This window comes from Talpa europaea, assembly GCF_964194135.1.
Source record: "Talpa europaea genome assembly, chromosome: 5".
Classification (NCBI taxonomy): Eukaryota; Metazoa; Chordata; class Mammalia; order Eulipotyphla; family Talpidae; genus Talpa; species Talpa europaea.
In genome coordinates, this window is record NC_140071.1 from 3,910,197 (window position 1) to 3,924,525 (window position 14,329).

Genomic DNA, 14,329 nt, shown 5'->3' on the forward strand with positions numbered 1-14,329 from the left:
CTATGACGGCACCTGTGGTCTTGTACCCGCACCTGGAGTCACGGACACCTGGGCCTGAGGGCACAGGGCATGCGCATATATATTTGGGGACACCTGTGTACAGGGGTGAGGGGGTATGAGGGTGTCATCGCGTTTAGGTGGGAGGACAGACAAGAGGAGACAGCCAGAGAGATGCTGAGAGAGAAGCTGGTCTGTCCCCTGAGTCAGCATTAAAGGCCTGTAAAAAGTCTCCCAAAGGCCCCAGAATTATCTTTTCATCTGTGGGAAGCGACTATGAGTCTACCCAGCCTGGGATGGTTGCAAAACAGAAGCCAAGAACCCTCAGGTGTCCTGGTCCTCAACATAGGCACAATTCAACGAGGCTGTGGGTGCAGGGACAAGGGACATCCTGAAAGAACAGGGATTCCGGCTCCAGTGAGGAGGGTGGAGAGGGGGGGCAGAGGCCAGCAGCCCCTGTGGTGCTCCCTCAGTGCCTGCTATTTTCAACAAGCTCTTTACATCCAGTCTCTTGATTAGTCTTTAAACACAAGGGCTTTCATAAGTGGAAATGTAAAGTTAGACTCCTTTGCAAACTGAAGAGCTCAGGGTTATCTTCGTCTAAGGGTGTGTGACAAGAGGTCATGCCCAAACAAAGGAATGAAGCCCTCTTGACCTTCCCATGAAGTGGAAGTTCCACAACAATTCATGCTTTGTTTTGACTCTAGACACCAACACCATTTGTGGCAATGTTAAGTGCAATTGGCCACTTGCGAGCAGCGATCCACTACATATAATAATGTGAAGTCCGCGGGAGAATAATTTTGGAGAAAACTCTTGGGTCTGCTCCGACCAAGGAAATGGAATATACTTAGGTTTAGATTGTAGTTATTGTAAAATATTTCAAAATTGGAAGAAGCCATTGTTACGGGAGATTAGGAGACTGTTTTTATTTAGGATGGGTCCTCCAGCACCCTAAAGCAGTAGATCCCAATATCCTCTAGATACTGGGAGCCTCAAAATTAGTGCAACACCTTGAATGTTTCTGGGAGTGGGCTGGGGTGATTCCAATATGCAACAAAGAACAAGAACCATGGTCTAAAGGGTTTTTCATCTGCTTTAGTGTATGTGATAAAAATACAGCATGTGCTGGGGCTGAGCAGGTGGTTAAGCTCAGCACTGTGAAGCTGTCTGCAGCCTCTGCAGTGTCGGTTCGATCCCCGCCGGCCATGGAGCAACACACATGGGTGCATCAGACATCTGTCTCACCTGCTGCTCCCCTCAGCAGTGTACTTCGGTCAGTCTGCCTGTTCTGTTCCCTGCTCTGTCTCTGGTGAATCCTCTCACCCTCCTGCACATCTGGCCTGTACCCTGGTTCTTGTATAAATACATAAATCTTTAAAAAAAATAAAAATACAGCATGTGGCTCTGTTTTCAGGAGTGTAGGGATGATGGTATGTTCAAAGTGAGAAAAGAGGGTGAAGGTAAAGAGGTCTCAAGTGTTAAAGATACTGAGGCATAGATTAAAAACAAACCAATTTTGAATAATTAGGAAATTTATGAATAAGAATGGAAATTTGGTTATGCAACTACAATATTAAAACTTCAACCTATTATGCATTTAAATCAAACTTAACTAGTACCTACCAGTTATCAGTCATAGCCCTGTGCTGGGAGTTCTAGCAGCAAACAAGGAAGCTACTATCCCTGCTCCCAATGAATTCACATTCCAGCAAAACTGTAACAATGCAACACTCAAATGTGACTGTCATCATATTCTCACAAAGCTAGGCTTTGTCAGGGCTTTCAAAAAGAAGCATAATGAATGAAAATAGAGAATACGCTGTTCCTGTTTCTGAAGAGCTATCGGCTTGCCCAAGGAGGTGACACTAGTACCTCTGGAGTGTTATGGACTAAGATGGGTTTTGTGCACAACACTCCTTAGGTGCTAAATTTGGGGGCTACATGGATAAACATGAGAGCTCAAGTGGTACATAAAATTAAATGTAAAGTTCTCAGGGAACCTTTGTCAAGGGGTGGAACCCAAATTTCTCCTGGAAAGGAAGTGAAAGAGCAACTAAGGTGGGGAAACAGAGTAGCTGACATGACTGAGCTGGAAAGGGAATTGTAACAGCAGGCAGAGGTCGACTGCCTGGTTGGAAGGAAGGCTATCACACAGGGATAACAAGTGTGGATGCTGGACGGAGAGCAAAATCATCTCAAAAATGTAGGGAATAAAATGATCCAAACAGCTGGCATCTGAGTTTGGCAGCAGAGGAGGGAGAAGGAAGGAGGGCAAAGGAGGTAGAGCTATCAAGGAAGCGAGGGCTCCTCTGGTTCAGGAAATGATGCTTTTGTGATAATAGAGAAATCACTGGAATCTGTAGGTGCTCAAGCTTCAAATCCCAGCTACAGGTTAAATAGTGATCATGCTCTTGAAACATTTGAACTCAGAGGAAGAAAATGAATTTAACTAAAGCTTAACTCATACAGCAGAAATGTTGGATCGACTCAGCTCTCACCTTAGCTGCCTGATTAAAGAAGTTGATGTTCTATTTTTTGGAGTCATGGATTATCTGCACCAGTCAATTCTCATATTTTAACACACAATGTCTGGCATAAATAAAAAAATCACAGGGCATGCAAGAAGCAGTCACAAGTTTTGAAAAAAGGTATTCAATACAGGCAATTACACAAGTAACCCAGATGAAAGAAGAAGCAGACAAGGGCTTTATCTCTAATATATATGTTAAGCTACCCAGCGGAAAAAGGGATAACATGCAAGATAGAAAGGATTAAATTCAGCAGTGAAATGGAAACTGTAAGAAAGTACCAAATGGGAATTCCAGAATTGGAAAATACCATATTAGAAATAAATCTCTGATATGATTGGATTTACTTAAGATTGAAAATAGCACAGGGCCAGCAAATTTGAATATAGGTTACTAGAAATTACTGAAACTCAGCACAAAGTGAAAAAGAAGAATAAAAATCTTGAATGCAGTATTCAAGACCTGGGGGGAAATACCACACAGTCTAATATATCCAATATACAGAAATTGGAGTCCCAGAAAGAGGAAAGTAAGAAGGGGACAGATGAGAAATGAGAAAAAATAATGACCAAAATCTTAAAAGCACAGAGTATAATAAAACATACTTGAAGTAACAAAAACAAGAAAGTCAACTGACTTCTCATCAAAAGCAATGGAGACCACAGGCAATAGGACAACACTTTAAATTTGCTTAAAAACAACAACAACAGCAACAACAAAACCTGTCTTTTTAGAATTCTACTCAGCAGAAATATCCTTCATGAAGAAGGCAAAATAAACACATTTTCAAACAAAAAAGGCTGAAAGTTGTCTTCAGTGGGTCGGCATTGTAAGAAATCTGAAGGATCTTCTTCAGACAGAAGGGAATTTGTACCAGAAGGAAGAAATTAAAAGCACCAGAAATGAAACAAGGAGGCGGTCTCAGCTATAGAGACAGGACAAGAGGGGAGAGGAGGTGGAGGGGAGAAGACAGGGCAGAGACCCAGATGGGGCAGGAGGAAGGAGCCAGAGCAAAGCCTTGAGGAAAGTAGAAAGAAAAAGTCAAAGGTCAAACAAAGAAGGAAGAAAAACCAAGAAAGCTAAGAAGCCAAGAAACATTCATATGGGAAGTGCTGCAGCAAAGCCGAGCGAGATTCACGGCGAGACAAGCTCACGCTAGGAAGATGGAGACTCTTGGGGGTGGGGGCCGAACAAACACTGTTTCACTGAAAAAAAGATCAAGCAGCAGAGTTTCTGCCATTTTGCGTAATTCACGTAAATCACGGAAACCCTGGGGATCACTGGGGTGGGGATCAGGGTGATGGGGGCCAAATGACCCAGGTAGAGGTGCCCCTGCACCTGCCATGATACAGGCTGAAACTGCAAGGTGAAGACATGTGAGAAATAGGAGAATTCCAGAAAACGCCCAAGAAAGTGCCAGTAAGACATCGTGATGGGTTACAGTGCTGGGATAAAGAAAAGGCAGGAAAAAAACAAGGCAAGTGTCTGTCAATTTCCATCACTGGAAAAATGGGGCAAGTCAAACCTGGGGCTTGGGTTAGTATCTGGAGAGTAACAGAGACCATGACTTGAGCAGCTGACCTTTGAGTCCTAGATAGGGACAGAGCGAAGATGCCACGTACTGGGCCCAGTAGCTGGGAGGCGGGTCTTGGGCAGAACTTCCATGTTGCTTCCTGAGCTGCACACACAAGGAGCAGTGATACCTGTAGTGTGTCCTGGGCTGGGGGCTCGGTATCCTCACACCTCCTGAGAGCCAAGAGGTCAAATCCTCAGCATGCCTGGGACCCTTTCATGGCAGGCTGTGGAGGGAACTCGGGCCTATGGGGGTACCCCATGGTCTTACACATGGGGGTCCCCACACTGCTTGTTGGTGAGAGTAGCCTGCGGGTCAGCTCTCAGGACAAGGTCATTCTCTCAGTGGACCTGGTGCTCACACAGAAATGCTGGGTGGCATCAGTGCATGGGGTTAGCAGTGAATCAAAAGTTCTCTCCCCCTCCAGCCCATGGCTGGAATTTGTATTTCTGAGGAATCAATCAAAGTGTTCACATCTCAAGGTGAGGACCATGGAACTTTCAAGACCTTTCAATTTACTTGCACGTTGAATTAAAAATGAAACCAAGGGGCCTCCCGGTGGTGCAGCGGGTTGAGCACAGCGCTGTGAAGCTGTCCGCAGCCTCTGCAGCACGGGTTCCATTCCTGGCCGGCCAGGGAGATTCCCACATGGCGTGGCAGACCTCTCCTGTCTCGCCCACTGCTCCCCTCAGCAGTGTATTTTGGTCCATCTGCCTGTTCTGCTCCCTGCTCTGTCTCTGGTGAGTCTTCTCACCCTCCCACGCCTCTGGCCTGTACCCCAGCTCTTGTATAAAAATAAATAAATCTTTAAAAAAACTGAAACCAAGGGCAAATATAAAAGCACCAAGTAATCTTGTGATTGAAGGTTCAAGTATAAAGAGGATATGCCCGTGAATCTTTTTGGTTTTTAAAGCTATGTTGTTCATACTGTTGGTCTGCACACAGCAAATGTTTGTTGAAGGAGTATCTGAATGAAAGAAGTGATTCCATGAGAACTGATAACCATCGCTGTTCGTTGCAGCTTTCCTTTTTCAGGTTAGCTTATTTCCACACGAAGCATTTTCAAGTTCTGACATCATCTAAATGCATTTTTGACTAGAATGTCACTTTCATTTTTTTTTAAATATATTTTATGTTATATAATTCTTACATCATTTTTCCTTTTTGCACAATGTATGCATTTTCATTCTGGTTATATTCCCCATGCCATTCCATTCCACCCTCCTTATTTTGACCCTAATCCCTCCTCCCGCCACCCCCCGATTTTTTCTTTATTATAATTAGTCTTTTTCCTGGTCCCTTATTTAGGTTTGGAATGTCACTTCTAGAAGAATATCTCACATCTGCAAAATAAGGCCCTCATAAGTCATCACTTCCCAGCATAACCTTTCACTCTCACACCGAAGACGCGGGGTTTTTGTGACTTCGATTCAGCACATTGTGAATGCAATTGGGTAGTTGTTCAGCTTTTGTTTGCCAGCTCGCCTGAGAATCCCACAAACTATGCCAGTGAATTCTGTACGGTCTCATCAACTAAACTCCAAAGGATGCTGCGTGGACGCCGCTGGTCTGATGAGAGGTGAAAACCAATAGTTGCTGGAAAGTCTGCACGGCCGGCGCTGGGATGCTGGTGACTCCCAGGGAAGAGCAGCAGAGCCCGCCGCTGACAGCCCACCCCAGCCCGCCCCAGCCCGCCCCAGCCCTGCCTGCACTGTCTCTAGAGATTTGCTAGATTTCAATGATAAGGATGATAACCCTGAGTCAAGGGACTCTCAGTGCCAGAAGCCGTCTGTCGTCTGTCGTCATTTCACTGCACGGCCGCTTCCTCTGACCGTCCTCAAGACGTCATAACAGGCAACACTGAATTGGAAAAGTTTCTTTAAAATTTGTGAAGAGGTTTTTCTGACAGTGAATTTTACGAGTTTTCTTGGTGAGAAGACGGGATCTCAGCATGTCACCTCAGTTTCTTGAGAGCACATACCAGGCATTTTGTTGAGGAGCTGCTGAAAATCACCTGGGTTTTGTTCTCCCGTCCTCTTACCAAATAGACCTTTCACCCTGGTCTGGGGGTGAACAGAACAGTCTTCTCAGGGGGTCTCAAGAGATCCCGGGTGTCCCCTTTGCTGCTTCTCAAGGAACAAAATCTGATCTGCCGATGCCCTGCAGAGAGCGCCCCAGTCCTGGCCCCACCCACCCCAGTGCCCTCCTCTCTGTGTGCTTCCAGGGATGGCTGGCCCCGGGCCCCTCTTCTTCCCAGCCTTCTCCCCTCTTGTTGCCTGCGATACCCCCTGGGGTGGCATCACTGACCATGCCATCAATGCCACCGGCCTCACCCCTTTTCCTGCAGCACTCCCAACCCCACTGACTGCCTGCTCTCCCGCTCTGCCAGATCCAGCATAAAAATACAGCCCCACTCAAGCGCAGATGTCTAAAGGATGCTCGTCTCAAAACTTTCCAACTATTTTGTAATCCCTTATTTTGAGAATTAGAGAGTAAAAATAACAATTTCTTTCCATGTGATTAACACTTGTTTTTTTGTTGGCAATGGGAGAAGATGCTCTCAACCTGCAGAAGGAATAGCATTTTGAAACATTCTGCTAAAATCCTCTTTTCTATTTTTAGATGCTCAAGATTGGGGTAACGGTTGAATGCCATCTCACTCCCCATGCATGCTATTCTCTGAAGCTTTCCTTCTGAAACTGTTTGGTCAGGCGTAAAATAGTCAACCTAAAGCTGAGGGTTTTTCCCTTTTTTCTTTGAGATCTTTAATCACAGGTCCTGGAATTGAATCAACTGGAAAGACCTCAGTTTTGTTTTATTTTTTTCCTTTTCTGCACATGGGCCATATCCCCGGGGTGAATCATTAAGTCCTGTCTAATAAAATAATAATCAGTTCTTTCATTTATTTACAATCTCCTTCCAAGGAATTCCTGTCTGCCAGCCCCACGTGCCATGAGTCCCCAACAGGTGCCACAAATCCCCAACAGGTGCGCGAGTTAATTAAAGGAACCGTGGCTGCATCGGAGAGAAAGCGGTGCCAGGGAGCTTAGGTCCCCAAGTTTGGGGCCAGAACTCTAACTCAGGAACTAATCTGAAGATTCCAAGTTTCAGCCAATGCACACAGCTCTCCCACTGCCCAGAGCTTGGCAAGAGAAATCAAGTTATTAAAACTAGCCAGGGAAGAGCGCTCTGCTAAACCACCTTGTCTGGGAAACCAGGCTTCTGTGTAAAACACGAAGCAAAATTGCATGTGTTTTAATTAAAGCAACATCTGCCAGGAGCTGAAAGAAGAGAAGGCATGGCTCTGAAATGTCCTCCAAGCTACGTAGTAGTGAGGCTTACACATTCTCATGAACAACCACCCACCGCCTCCCCTGGGGACACCGAGGCTCCAGAGCCTTGGGCCTTTCCTGGGCACAGCTTGGACCCCCAGGGCCAGGGACAAGGAACAGACGAGGCCTCCGTGTGGTGAGTGGTCTGCCTTCCAGCACCGGGCGCCCAGAGCTCCAGGCTTCTGCCACGTGCAAGCCATGGCTGGAATGCCAGCAAAGTGAAACACTTGCAGGTGTCTTTTTCACCCAGGGGGTGTGCCGTGGGCGAGTGGAGGCTTCGCTTTCCAGCTTTGCTAGGAGACACTCTGGGTGCAATGAAATATCCCGAGGGCCTGCGGGTGATGGCCGGGACGCTTTTCAACCCCAGGCCAAAGAACTTAGACAAACCATGAGGGTCTCCCCAGTCACGTTTGCAATGCTTGCTGGAGCTGCAGGTGCAGCTCTAGGTAGCTCTTTATCCCCCAGAGAACATGCGTTCGAGAGCTGGGTATAGATCTGTCCCACAGATTGTCCCAGATGATAAGAATTGCCAGATCTACAATTCCAAGGAATCTCAAAAAGGATCACCTTCAAGATCATGAAATGAATGAATGCTTCCAGAGCTATGCGGCACACTGGACAGACTAGACAGAAATGAATGCCTCCTTCTCCCCCAGTCCCCCAAGGGAAAATCATCTCTCACTAAGTAAGCTCAGGCATGGGGGCTTAAAAGGGACTCCTTCTACAGGCAACATTATAATTTTTTTAATCAATTTTTTACTGAATATTTTAAAAATTAATTTAAGAATATTTCAAATTTATTCATTGAAGACTGCTGTCCTTTGAATATAATGAGCGACCATGGTCTATAAACAGTCTTTTTTTTAAAATGTTCTTTGTTATTATTTCTTTCTTTCTTTATTTATTTCTTTATACAAGCACTGGGTTCAGTCAGAAGCGTGGGAGGGTGAGAGAATTCACCAGAGCCAGAGCGGGGAGCAGAGCAGGCAGAAGGACCGAAGGACACTGCTGAGGGGAGCAGCGGGCGGCAGGAGAGGTCTGCGCGCCATGTGGGACCCTCCTCCGGTGGCCGGGGAGCAGCCGGGGATCGAACCGGAGCCGCAGAGGCTGCGGGCAGCTTGGCAGCCCAGCGCTCAACCGCTGCGCCACCAGGGGAGGCCCTATAAACAGTCTTTTGAGGAACCAGGCACATCTTTCATCTGAATATTTAAAACAGACAGTGGCAAGAGGGAAAAGGCTAGACAGGGTAGGCTGCCTATTCCCGCCATGATGACAGGGATGATGTGAGATCCTGTCGGGGGAAAGGAACAGGATTTGCTACTTGGAAGGTAACTACCTCCCAGGCAAGAAACTACCCTTATCTCTTATTTGATCCATGACTTTATTAACTTGGAAAGTAAGCAGTGCACCCTCGAGGGGATACCTGTGTTTGGTGGCCTACAGACTCCCCCACAAAACAGCCCCCTCCTGATCCCTGTCTGGGTGTCCCTTTGGGGTTGGGACACATTGAGGGTGTGCCCTGGATAGAAGCTCATCCAGCTGACAGTGGAAAGAAGGTTGGTCAAATATGGAGAAAGGCTCAGACATCAGCCAGAGAAGGTTCTTAGCACTCACTCCAGGGGTGATGAGCAGAACATTGAGGCAGCAGCAGAGTAGGGACAGCAGAGGATGAGGGAAGGGACAGCAGGTCCAGTGCAGGTCAGTCAGCAGGGAGGGGCAGCTGGGAGGAAGCCTCCAGCATCCCAACCGTGGCTCGCCTTCCAGAAAGCGTGGCAAGCGGCCACCACCCAGGCAAGCAGAGAGCTCAGCTAGCTCTGCCAATACCATCCACGATGGTGCATCAGCTCTGCCAACAGGAACCTTTGGCGATGATGGAAGCACACACAGAAGGTGTTACTATTTCCTATCCAATCCCACACCTCTTCCAAAGTGGTGGCAGAATGAGTTTGACTGAAGTCCTGCATTTGCGGGAGCATCTAATCTCTCCTCAATTCCCCGAATACTGTGGAAAGAGCTTAAAGCATACCTCCCCTCTTCACCTTACTCTGTTTGAATTTCCCAAACTTCCTCTAGATCCGTTCTTCAGAATAAATGACCCATGGTATGCATCTATCAGTTAATTGGTTTAACAAATATATGCTGGGTGACCGCTCTGGGCATAGCAAAGTGCTTGGCAATGCAGGACAGAAGAGCAAACACATTACCTGGTCCCTGTTTGGGATCTCACTGGGGGGAGAGGTGATGCATACACAAAAGCAGTAAAGACAGTGCAGGAGCAACATCACACAACAGATGAAAGAGTTACCAGCTCAGGGGGCAACCTTCATCAGGAGGGGCACCCTGAGCTGGGCGTTGAGTGGTGGGTGGGAGTTGATATGTGAACAGTGATGGATGAGTGTGCCAAAGAGGGACAGTTTGGGAAAAGGTGTGTAAGTGGGAATGATGGCACAAAAACTGGTGTGCTATAGAACCCGTGGCAGAGACAGTTAGAGATAAGAGGTAGACTGGAGTGAGCATGGGTAGGACATCAAATGTGATAATAAGGCACCCACACCTCAGTAATCTTACGCGTTGGGAACTCTACATGCAGCGCCATGTTATACTTAGAATAATTTGGAAGATCTTTTGATGTTCTGTGCTGGCTGGAAGTGCAGTAAAACAAGAGCACATATAACAAGACTACTTTCATGTTTTTTCCCGAGGATGACATACGGTAGGTTAATGACCAGAGGTAGCCAGGTGGCGGATTCAGTCTCTCTTGTCCGGTACTTGTATGTGCTCTAAGTTTTTAAAAAGTTTGTTGGAGTTTTGTTTATTTGTCAGCAGAGAGGGTGGGGTTGGCTAGAATAAATAGCTGCCGAGTTCATCAGGAACCGTGCAGGGTGCTGAAACGAAAGGCCTTTTCCTAAACTTGCTAAAAAAGCAATACAGTATCTATTTTCACGGAAGCTAATTACTACCATTCATTTTTCAAAACCTTTCTGAATCATAATGACCCACCTAGAAGGTCAACTAACATTTCTGGGAGGTTGCAAAGAAATGTATGGATATGATTAGCTGCACCACATCATTCAAAATCTTCCTGTCTCCTACCTATGACCTGATGGCAGACACAGACATGCAACCACCGATCGCCCAGTGGGAAGTCAACAGAGAGGCAGAGCACATGACATCCTTTTACGTCTTCTGCAGGATCCTCCCAGAGCTGACGGGGACAGGGACTTTGCTGAATGATGCCCTATTGGAGTCCCCCAGGACAGCTTCCCCAAGGAAGCCGAACCATTCCTTGTGGGAGCTACTCCCCCGACCACTCCAGACGGAAACGCCAGAACCCTTGATGGAAAAAGTAGGACTCCTCCTGTAATTCTGAGTGTCTGCAGATTTTAAATTTTAAGAGAAAACAAACTGGCTTCTGATGATGTTTTTAATGAACATAAAATCATTCTCCTAGTTTATGTTTTACCTAACTTGCTTACTTAATGATGTGCTGCTTTGGAGTTCAATTCAAGATGATGACCAGATGGGAAAAAAATTAGTTCAGTTATTCACACACCAAATATTTACTAAGTCCCCACGACGGAGCAGGTGTTGTTCCAGGCATGTGAGCTGTGCCAGTGACCCAACAGCGCCTGCCCTTCGCTGGCTTACACTCCAGTGAGGAAAGAGGGACGAGCACAAGAAAAATGAGCAAAAAGTTGTGCACTAGAAGAGGATCAGTGCTGGGGAGAAAACTTAAGATGGGGAAGGGGTAGAATGTTCTGCTGGGAAATAACACTTGCTTGCCAACCCGAGCAGGGTGAGAGTGGAGGCACCTGAATGAAGAGGATGGCAGGGAGGGGCAGGGAGCTGAAGGCCCAGAGGCTGATGTGACAAAGGAGCCACAGTCATCCAGAGAGTCGAGCAAAGCCAGGGATGGCGGTCAGAGGGGTGAAGGTGAACAGAGCGGGAGAAGCGGGGGACAGGCAGACAGGGTGCTAACTCGGAGGGACGATGGGAGTTCTGGGCTAGGGAGAAAGAGATGAAGACGAGAAGTGTCAAGTTCTTGGAAATTCTTGCAAAGGAAGACCAGATTTGTCGATGGGTTGAATGTGGGGGTGAGGAATCCTAGGAGGCAGCAGGTGTCTGGTGAACCACTGCAGGAACTGATGGCGGAGGACGTGCAAGGGGCTGGGTGGGGCAGGAGGGAAGGCACTCAGGTGTGCAGCCGCTGTATTTGCCTGTCAGGCATTCAGCATAGATATCGGCCAGACAGCTGCACGCGGGGCTCTGGGAGTGGCCAGCGCTGGGCAGTGGCCGCTGGGAGACGCTGGCTGACCTTCGGCACTGTCACTCCAGGAGGTCACCAGCGCTTTGAGTGAGAACTGATGGAAAAGAGGAACCCCAAATGAACTTTTTTTCATTCTTGGTTCAAAGTTATGGCCGCTTTCTCTTCTGTGTATAAAGAGCTGTGTAGCATTTTTTTCTCTAAAAAAGCCCGACTTTGATAACCATTTTTAAAGTAAAAGCATCAGCCAACGTTGTTTCCTTTCTCCTAAGTAGAATATAATGGTGTGGTTTTTTAAAGTTAAATTCTATTTTTCTCATTCAAAAAAGTTATTGATTTCATAAAGCCAGTGACTTAGATATTTTTGCTTCTATTTTTTAAAGGATTGGCTCCCTTCCTGTCTGGTGACATTTGATAGTAAAGGCTTAATTTAACACGGGCAATATGGAGCGCCAACTGTTCTGCAGAAAGCACGAGATGGCTGGCTTCTGGGAAAAAAGAGATGCTTAGGAGCTGCAGACCAATCAATACTTCCCTATTTTGTTATATTTTAACTCACCAAAGGAAATAAAGCATACGGACGCACCCTACCTGGTAGTATCCCAGGCAGCAAGCTGATGAGCTATTGATTTTTCCTCCATTTTATAGAGGTACGATCGGATTTTACTAGAAGCCCCAGCTCTGTCCTGTCTATAAGGGCTATAAGGAGAAGGGAGGTGGACATGGAGAGGATTTCCTGCCCTTTTTAGCTACTCGCCTAGTTCAAATATACAAACTCTGCAAACATTTAAATCAAAATCAAACGAAATACAAATACCAAAGGGTGAGTTTATGGCATGCCTTGTAACCAGTTATAGCACATGCCTTATCATGCATGTATAGCAAACAACTGCATTCTTAGACTCTGGTTTGAAATCTGGCTTCCCTGTAAATAAATAAATGGCTGGACACCTGCAGACTCTTAGGCTCTTATTCGAGGATGGGGCGGGTACCCCAGAATGGCAGGAAGAAAAGTGGTTGGTTTTAGATGCTTGGGCGTTTGGAATTAGAAATGGACCCAGAAGCCTTTATAAATCTGTGTATGAAATGAAAACAATGACGCTTCAGGAATATTGCACCTGCCCCAGGAATGGAATCTAGTCTTGCGCCTCTGCCCCTGGAACCTGCTTCTTCCCATCCCCGGAACTTTCGGCATGATGAATGGTCTAGATTCAGACACCTGGTACCTGCAGCTGGTCTTGCCAGCTGTGCTGCTGCAGCAGCTTTGCTGCCCCAGATGCCTCCCAGGACCAGGATCTGTGGGAGGTGCATGGTTCCCCAGGCATCACCAGCCTTGACCTGAGCATCTTCCCCCTTACAAGACAGGAGCCAGAAATCCCTTCGACCTGGGCATCCAGCACTCACTCTCCGCCAGCACACAAGGCCCCTTCAAGACCTGGCACCCACCCCAGGCACCAGCTCCCCTTCAAGGCTGGTCTGCAGAAGCTACTCCTTCAAGGAAGGTGCTCCTCCCACCAAATGGCCACACCGCCCACTCTCACCTCCTTGAAGCCTTTGCTCAAAGGCCACCTTCTTGACAACACCTATCTTGACCTGGGCCGCCACTGCAATGACAACCATTCATGCTAACTGAAAGATACACACATGACACGGCTCCGTTTACAGGAAGTCCCCAGGACGGGGTGATGCACAGAAGCAGGAACCAGGGCCTCCCCGGTGGCACAGTGTTTGAGCGCTGGGTTGCGGAGCTGCCCGCAGCCTCTGCAGCGCTGGTTCGATCCCCGGCTGCTCCCCGGCCACCAGAGGAGGGTCCCGCATGGCGCGCAGACCTCTCCTGCCGCCCGCTGCTCCCCTCAGCAGTGTATTTCGGTCCTTCTGCCTGCTCTGCTCCCCCCGCTCTGGCTCTGGTGAATTCTCTCACCCTCCCGTGCTTCTGACTGTACCCAGTGCTTGTATAAATAAATAAAAATGAATCTTTAAAAAAAAAAAAGAAGCAGGAACCAGCCTGGTGGCTCTGACCAGTGGGGAGGAAGGTGAACGCAGAGACTGTCTACTTAAAAGCCCAGGGTTTCCCACAGGGTGATGAAATGTTCTGGAACATGGCATAGTAGTGTGATATAGGAGGGGTCGTGCAACATTGCGAAAATACTGAATGCCAGGAAATGGCACACTTTACAGTGGTTACTCAATCAAGAATACCGGGGCCTCACCAGCTGCAGCTTCCTCTGCCCAGCTCCACTGTGCCCTGACACATGTGGGGCCCCTGTGCTGCTCAGGGGCTGTACAGCTCCCCTCTGCTGAATGCACCACTCCCCCGTCCCCAGGCAAGGCTCCCTGATGTAATTTCTGGGCTAGAACAGGCCTGGCCTGAAAAGCTCATGCATCAATACTTGTGGAGTAAACAGACGAGCGTCTGACCTCGCTAGCGCTTCGTTAATTACAGAGCCTCCCCACTTCTCTTGGACACCGAATTGAAGGGAGATGATTTTGTAAAAAGTGGGATGAAAAAGCCAGTATGGCCTCATCCAAAATAAATTTAAAAATCGAGAGGCGAAGCCAAAAGGCAGGCATCCCACTATGAATTCCAGTCCACCGCGTGGAGAGCGCATCAGCAGCCTGATGGGGCTTAGAG

At 47.5% G+C, this 14,329-nt stretch overlaps 1 protein-coding gene across 2 annotated transcripts in view; it reads right to left on the bottom strand.

Moving 5' to 3' along the window:
* Positions 1-14,329, bottom strand: part of CTNND2 (catenin delta 2) — a gene marked incomplete at both ends in the record, with an annotated part of 698,753 nt that overhangs the window by 62,507 nt on the left and 621,917 nt on the right. The gene's annotated exons all lie outside the window — the stretch shown is intronic.